This window comes from Bombyx mandarina, chromosome 02 (assembly GCF_030267445.1).
Source record: "Bombyx mandarina strain Sakado chromosome 02, ASM3026744v2".
In the NCBI taxonomy this organism is placed as follows: Eukaryota; Metazoa; Arthropoda; class Insecta; order Lepidoptera; family Bombycidae; genus Bombyx; species Bombyx mandarina.
In genome coordinates this window covers 1,031,251-1,038,441 of record NC_143209.1, presented here as the reverse complement: position 1 = coordinate 1,038,441, position 7,191 = coordinate 1,031,251, and positions in this window count along the sequence as shown.

Genomic DNA, 7,191 nt, shown 5'->3' with positions numbered 1-7,191 from the left:
ATTTTATCAACTTTTTTCGTTTAAACGCTCCTCCTGTAAACCTACGAATTTGGAGTTAGCGTAGTGTTCATTGGGGGCATCGAACTAATGTGATGAGTCCTGGTTACTTTAATAAATAAATAAATAAATAACAATAGAGCTACACATCCTGACAAAATAACATATATACCTAATGTTAGTAAATAACTTAATATAAATTTCATTGCACCTACCACTATTTACTCTGCACTACCTTTGGTTGACCGGTAGAGAATGCCTTGGGCATTAAGCGTAGTGTTCATTTGGGGCATCGAACTAATATGATGAGTCCTGGTTACTTTAATAAATAAATAAATAACAATAGAGCTACACATCCTGACAAAATAACATATATACCTAATGTTAGTAAATAACTTAATATAAATTTCATTGCACCTACCACTATTTACTCTGCACTACCTTTGGTTGACCGGTAGAGAATGCCTTAGGCATTAAGTCCGCCAATGTAAATTTTACATGAAGTGTAATAAATAAATAAAATAAATAATTTTAGTCTCACTTTACACTATTATCAAATGATTCATATTCTAGAATGCACATTTGGCTTTATTCACCATGGTGGTAGGACCACTTGTGAGTCCGCGCGGGTAGGTACCACCGCCCTGCCTATTTCTGCCGTGAAGCAGTAATGCGTTTGGGTTTGAAGGGTGGGGCAGCCGTTGTAACTATACTGAGACTTTAGAACTTGTATCTCAAGGTGGGTGGCGCGTCTACGTTGTAGATGTCTATGGGCTCCAGTAACCACTTAACACCAGGTGAGCTGTGAGCTCGTCCACCCATCTAAGCAATAAAAAAAAAAAAAAAAAAAGGCTATTATAATAAAATCATTTAAATTTTAATGGGCTGTTAGATTTTCAATAATAAACAATTTATCTTAAAATGTAACATGCTACAAAATCATAATTATGTATGTGAAGAATTCAAAACGAATTAGCTTAAGCGTGGCGTCATCTACCGGCGAGGCTCATGAATATAATATGAGTACATGTCTAATAGATGGCGCTTTCGTCAATTTATCGCTGTTTTTATTGTTACGACCACTTTGCTCGTTCACGGAATGCTCTTAACTAAATTACACACATTTATTACACGCTAGAGTTATACATCGCTTTCCGTTGTATAATGGAGACCCTTGTTAAGAATATAGTACTGAAATTATTTGGAAGGTTCCTTTGTATTTTATTTAAACAGAATCACAAGGTTATTTATTGATTTCATTAATTCATTTTCGTCAAACTTAGGCTGACAGTCCTTTACACATAAGCCGTGGGTTAAATGAAAAAAAAAAAACACGTGTGGCACTCGGGGACTACCGCGGTAAAGCTATTAGCATAGCATTTTTTATCAACTTAGGCAATTATAATTAGACAACAATAATTTAATATTAAAACAATAATAACATAAGACCACGCTGTATTTATAAACTACATGGTAGGTGGAGTGGAGGTGTTAGGTTTTATTTTCGTTACGGAATTTCTTGATTCGGTCGCCGCACTCAAAGCCCGCGATAAAAGCTATGCAATAGCTTAAAAACTGATATCGTCTGATGTAGAATCGATTCAGTGGTAGGCAGATGCATTCGTGAAACTTTATTTTTTAGGCGGAGGCGTAATTTGGCCATAATTTGTTTCTTGCGATTTAATTATTGCCAATGTCCAAGTTCATAAAAATCTGGAATTCTAAAATATGTACAACATTGTCTTAATCTGTTAAGTGAAAAATGATATGGAAGGAAATTAGATAAAGCTGATTTATTCGAGACTCGTAATTATTGAGATGAGATGGGATGAAATGAAGGCTTAATAAAATTGTGGTTAAATACTGAAACTTTAGCGAAAATTTTGGAGGAACCCGATAAGCCGGTTCAGCGACATTGTTTCATTTTCCCGCATTTGTGCTCTTTCACAGATTCTAAACGCTTTAATAAGCCACCATTACACTTTTAAACCAGCAAAAACAATAAATTATCAAAACAATTCACACAACTTCGTTCGTTGAGTTCCCGCCAAATACCCCAATTTTTTTTTATTGTAAATTGTGACATTCTCTTAAAGCAAAGACATCAACAATCATACTTTCCCAGATTTCAGTCTAACTACATACCGAAAAAATGAATCCGGTTTTGGGTACAAATCGCGTCATGTCACTGAAGGTTTAGCGTCTAGTATGATAATACAATAGATTTTATATGTAAACGAGTTCTTTACGTATTCAGAGATTTGTACGGAGGGTGAATGTTTTAAATTGCTGGATCAGATATAGAGTAGTTAAAATAAAGTATGTATCTAGTTAAAATAAAGTATGTTTTAGTGGTTCTAACTCAAGAGATCAAAATGGAACGTTTCTAAAAGTCATGATAAAATTGTAAATTCTTAAATATCATGATGGGCAGGTATTTTAAAATTTATTGAATTTATAATAATTTATATTATAATATTAATAATAATCTATCTTCTTCTTCTCTATATATAAAAATGAAGTGCTGTTCGTTAGTCTCGCTAAAACTCGAGAACGGCTGGACCGATTTGGCTAGTTTTAGTCTTGAATTATTTGTGGAAGTCCAGGGAAGGTTTAAAAGGTAGATAAATATGAAAATGCTCGGAATTAAATAAAAATAAGAATTTTGTTTTTCCTTTGATGTATGTGTCCCCGTCGGACGGATTCCTTTTGTTTGTTTTAAGTTTATTTTATACAAAAGTTTAGGTCTTTTATCTATCGATTGAGGCACTACGAAGTGTGCCGAGTCAGCTAGTATTTATATAAGGTTTTCCCCGAGGACCAACCCGTGCCTCTGTCAAGGTGCACGACCGCACATTCTTCTTGGCTTCTTGCTCGTCTGACAGCATACCCAAAAAAAGGTACGGCCAAAATACGAAGTCTTGTGAAAACAAGATATCGTATCCACAAAAATGTTTGCAGGGCTGAGTGTCAACTGTTTTAATAATTACGGGACTAAATTTCTATTCTTCCTAAGTATCTTAATTAATAAATACAATAAATAGTGGCAGCACATTTCGATTGTATAATGTAAATTTTAATATATCGCACCTTTAGATTAGAAGTGACTTAAATTTTAAGAAAATGGTTTTTATATTTTGTATGACTAAAAAATATGTATTCTATCAGTTTATTTCTCAAGTCTCTTTTAATCTAGAAAAGAACAAAGTATAGACGGAAATCAAAAAAAAATTACAAATGTTCAATTACATTTTTAGCGTTCACCAGAAAAAAACAAGTTTTTTGATTAAGTTACTTCTATTTTAAAGGTGGTATGTACTTTCAAACCGCTTTTCTCTTGTTAGCTGCATATTTAGGCGAATAAAATTACATCTAGATTTAATTTAAATTACTCAATAATCAGTACAATAACAGACACAAGTTAAATTATTTAACCCACAGACACAGCCCACTGAGTTTCTCGCCGGATCTTCTCAGTGGGTCGCGCTTCCGATCCGGTGGTAGATTCTGCGAAGCACTGCTCTTGCTAGCGTCAGTGTTAGCAACTCTCCGGTTAGAGCCCCGTGAGCTCACCTACACACGCTAGGGAGCCTCTCAAGGCTATCAGGATAGGTAGGAAAAAAAAAAATTATTATCGACATCGAGTCCAGAACAGCTCTATAAATATACCAGTTTAATCTGTATAATGTTCTTCCACCATCTGACTTATGGCGGCCAATCGCATCCACTTACAATCTGCGAAATTACAATGCGCTCACGAACAACCAAAATTGATTCTTAACTGCTTGTTTATAAAGTTTAAGTTAATACGACAAAGTGTCTTAAGTGATTCATGTTCTTTTCCGAAAATAATTTAATGGCGCCGAAATGTCATCGCAAATCGGCCATTTTGAATTGATTTCTTTGATTCCATTATGGAAAAAAACATTGGATTCCGAATCATCGGAAATTGTTTCCGATTATTTTAATCGCATATTACATGTTAAGAAAGAAAGAAAGAAAGAAATCATTTATTCGCCAAGCATAGTGAAAATGAGTTATTACATAAATTAAAAGCAGCGTGTATGCTTTGTCATTACTTGACATGCGAAATTTAGTGCAGTGCATAGTTATAATATTATATAATTCACCATTCATTCATCCATAATTCAACTAATAATTAAAAAATCCATTTATTTTCAATGTCATCCCTAAGAAAATTATTTATGTGATAATAATTTGATTTCTTTCTTTCTTTAATTGATTCATTCTTTAATTTCTTTCTTTAATTGATTTCTTTCTTTCTTTCGTTAAATTGGTTGTGTGTGCGTAACAACTTTTAGGTGTACATATAATTATGAGTATTATATTTGTGTAAGTTATAAGAAAGGGATGTCATAGGCTCCAACACTACTAAAAACAGCAGGCTGTGAGGGAACTTTTTAAAGCAGTTGCTCTTTCGATGATTTAGTGAAAACTTAGACCTAGACCAAATCGTAGTACCAAAACGTAGCCCCAAAAGACTTGAATGAATGCTATATATTCGATGACCAATGTGTTTAGTGCGAGTTGTTTTAACGTTCTCGATAGCGTAAAAGTTAACTCAAATTTGTATAAAGGTGGAACGCTTGCCGACGTTCGCCGCTAGGGGCGCTGTTTTTTATACTATCGAGAAAGTTCAAAAACTCGCACTAAGCGACAGGTCGAACTAGCAATCTAGTACTCAAAAGAGTAGTAGACCTTGGTCTGTACTCATTCGACTCTATACCCATCTCAATGTACCTATACATTATTATATCTATCGGGCACGGTAATTAGGCGTTTAAAACGCCCAATACAACTTGTTTGTTCATATTCATAGTAATAAAGAGCTCAAATATAGTAAAGTATTGTTAAATAAAACATCCTAACCATTGCAAGCGTGTAAAAAAAATACGATTTGTCTGTCAAGAAAATACAGCAAATCTTCGATTTTTTTAAGGGCTTTATGACCTGATAACTAAGATCTTTAAGTCATGTCTTATTTTAATTAATATTCTTATTTTTATGAAAAATTATTTTAAGGAGGGAAATGAAATGAAGATAGTTAATTTGAGATATTAAGCAACTGGGATAAAATGAGATGAGATGATATGGGATGACATAATATAATCTCAGTAAAATGGTGGTCATTTACTAAGATTTTTTCAATTGACTTTTTGGAGGATCCCGAGAAGTTACGTCCAGCGGCTTTGTTTCATTTTCCCATATTTGTGCATTTTCACAGATATTAAACAGTTAATAAACCACGGATATTACACATTTAAAGTTGAAGAAACACTAAATAGAGAAAATAAAGCAAATCACGGAACTTCACTCCTCGCGTTCCCGCCAAAAAGTCGCAAATCTTCGAGTATCCGCCGCGGCACAGAGTAGTTAAACAGTTAATAGACAAACTCATAGATTATAAATTAATAGACACTGACGTCAAACATAGTACTCATTTTTATATCCCAATAAAATATTAACGTCTATATTTATGACTCGTCTAATATCGATCACGACGGAACTGCCCATAAAATGAACCGCCAAAGTCAATAAGGCACTAAAATATTTACATCGCCATAATTAAATCTCGAATCCGCTGCATAAATGGGATAGAAAAACACATTTTTGAGTTTACGCGGTGTTTGGTATACCCTCAGATAATTATTGGTATAGGCCTTCGCAATCTTAGTTCCAGGTGGTGCTTTATGGTGAAGAGTGACAGGGGAATGACATAAATAAATGCCCAAGTGAGTAGGTGAGCTCACGGGGCTGTAACCTGAAAGCGTTACTACCAGTAGCACTAGGAAGAGCAGTGCTTCGCAGAATCTACCACCGGATCGGAAAGCGCGACCCACTGAGAAGATCCGGCGAGAAACTCAGTGGGCTGTGTCTGTGGGTTAATTTACTCTCGCCGAGCCCTTCGTCGCAAGCGACGGGTTCGACAAGAACGATGACCGGTGCTTGTGGTATCTAAAAGCACTGTTAGGTGAGAGGATCCGAAACTACGTGTTTTGGGCGACGTCGACTGTTTACCATTCGGTCCGCAGAATCGCGTATGAAGGAGTGTTATAAACACCCATATGTACCTACCTACTTCCTCTCTATATCCACCGCGAAGTCCGCGAGTCATACCTTCCGTAAGGATAGGACAATTGTCATTCAGTTAAAACTTCAACATCATTTCTCTAAATGACTGACGGAATTCACATTTATGGGTCTCGGTAATCACATAACTTGAGGCTGTGAGGGCTTACTCCGACGAATCCTCACTACTATAATAATTTACCGGTGGTAGGACCTCTTGTGAGTCCGCGCGGGTAGGTACCACCGCCCTGCCAATTTCTGCCGTGAAGCAGTAATGCGTTTCGGTTTGAAGGGTGCGGCAGCCGTTGTAACTATATTTGAGACCGTAGAACTTATATCTCAAGGTGGGTGACGCTTTTACGTCGTAGATATCTATGGGCTCCACTAACTACTTAAGACCAAGTAGGCTGTGAGCTCGTCCACCTATCTAAGCAACAAAAAAAATAAAAATTTGTGGTACTCTATCGTCGATACAAACATAGTGCCTAAAATTAGATTTCAACAGTTTAAGCCTTTAATGTTAATACAAATTACAATTATCACAGTTTTAATACTTTCCTTAATTTTTAGCGAATTAACTTTATTTCAAGCAAAGTTGAAACAGCCACTAATAAAAAATACCTTAAGTGCCATCTAGTTCATTTACATTTAACTACTTCACCTAGTATCTAATCAATTTATATGTAGTTAAGATAAATCACAATAGATGTCGTAAGCGACAAAAATAATTATTTGACATTCCGTGTTAGAGTTACCAGTTTTGTTTTTACCCTTTAATTATCGAAAAAAAATATGGTAAAATTAAGTTCTTATTACTTAAAATCATTACATTACGCATTAATTAGCTAAAAGAAGATAATGTCAAAAAATATTTATATATGCTAAAAGCCCGGTAAACCAACACCCGGTATTTTTGATGCTTATGCAGTTACATTATTATTATAAAAATCGGTTGTCTGTAAAGTCCGTTTACTGACGATAGTTGAACGTGACAACGTCATAAGAAAATACTGATGGAATGGTTTCATTTTTCAAAAGAAAATTTTAATTTTATTTGGTTAATAGAAATTTTGTATGGACAATTGATACCACATTCACTTTTCA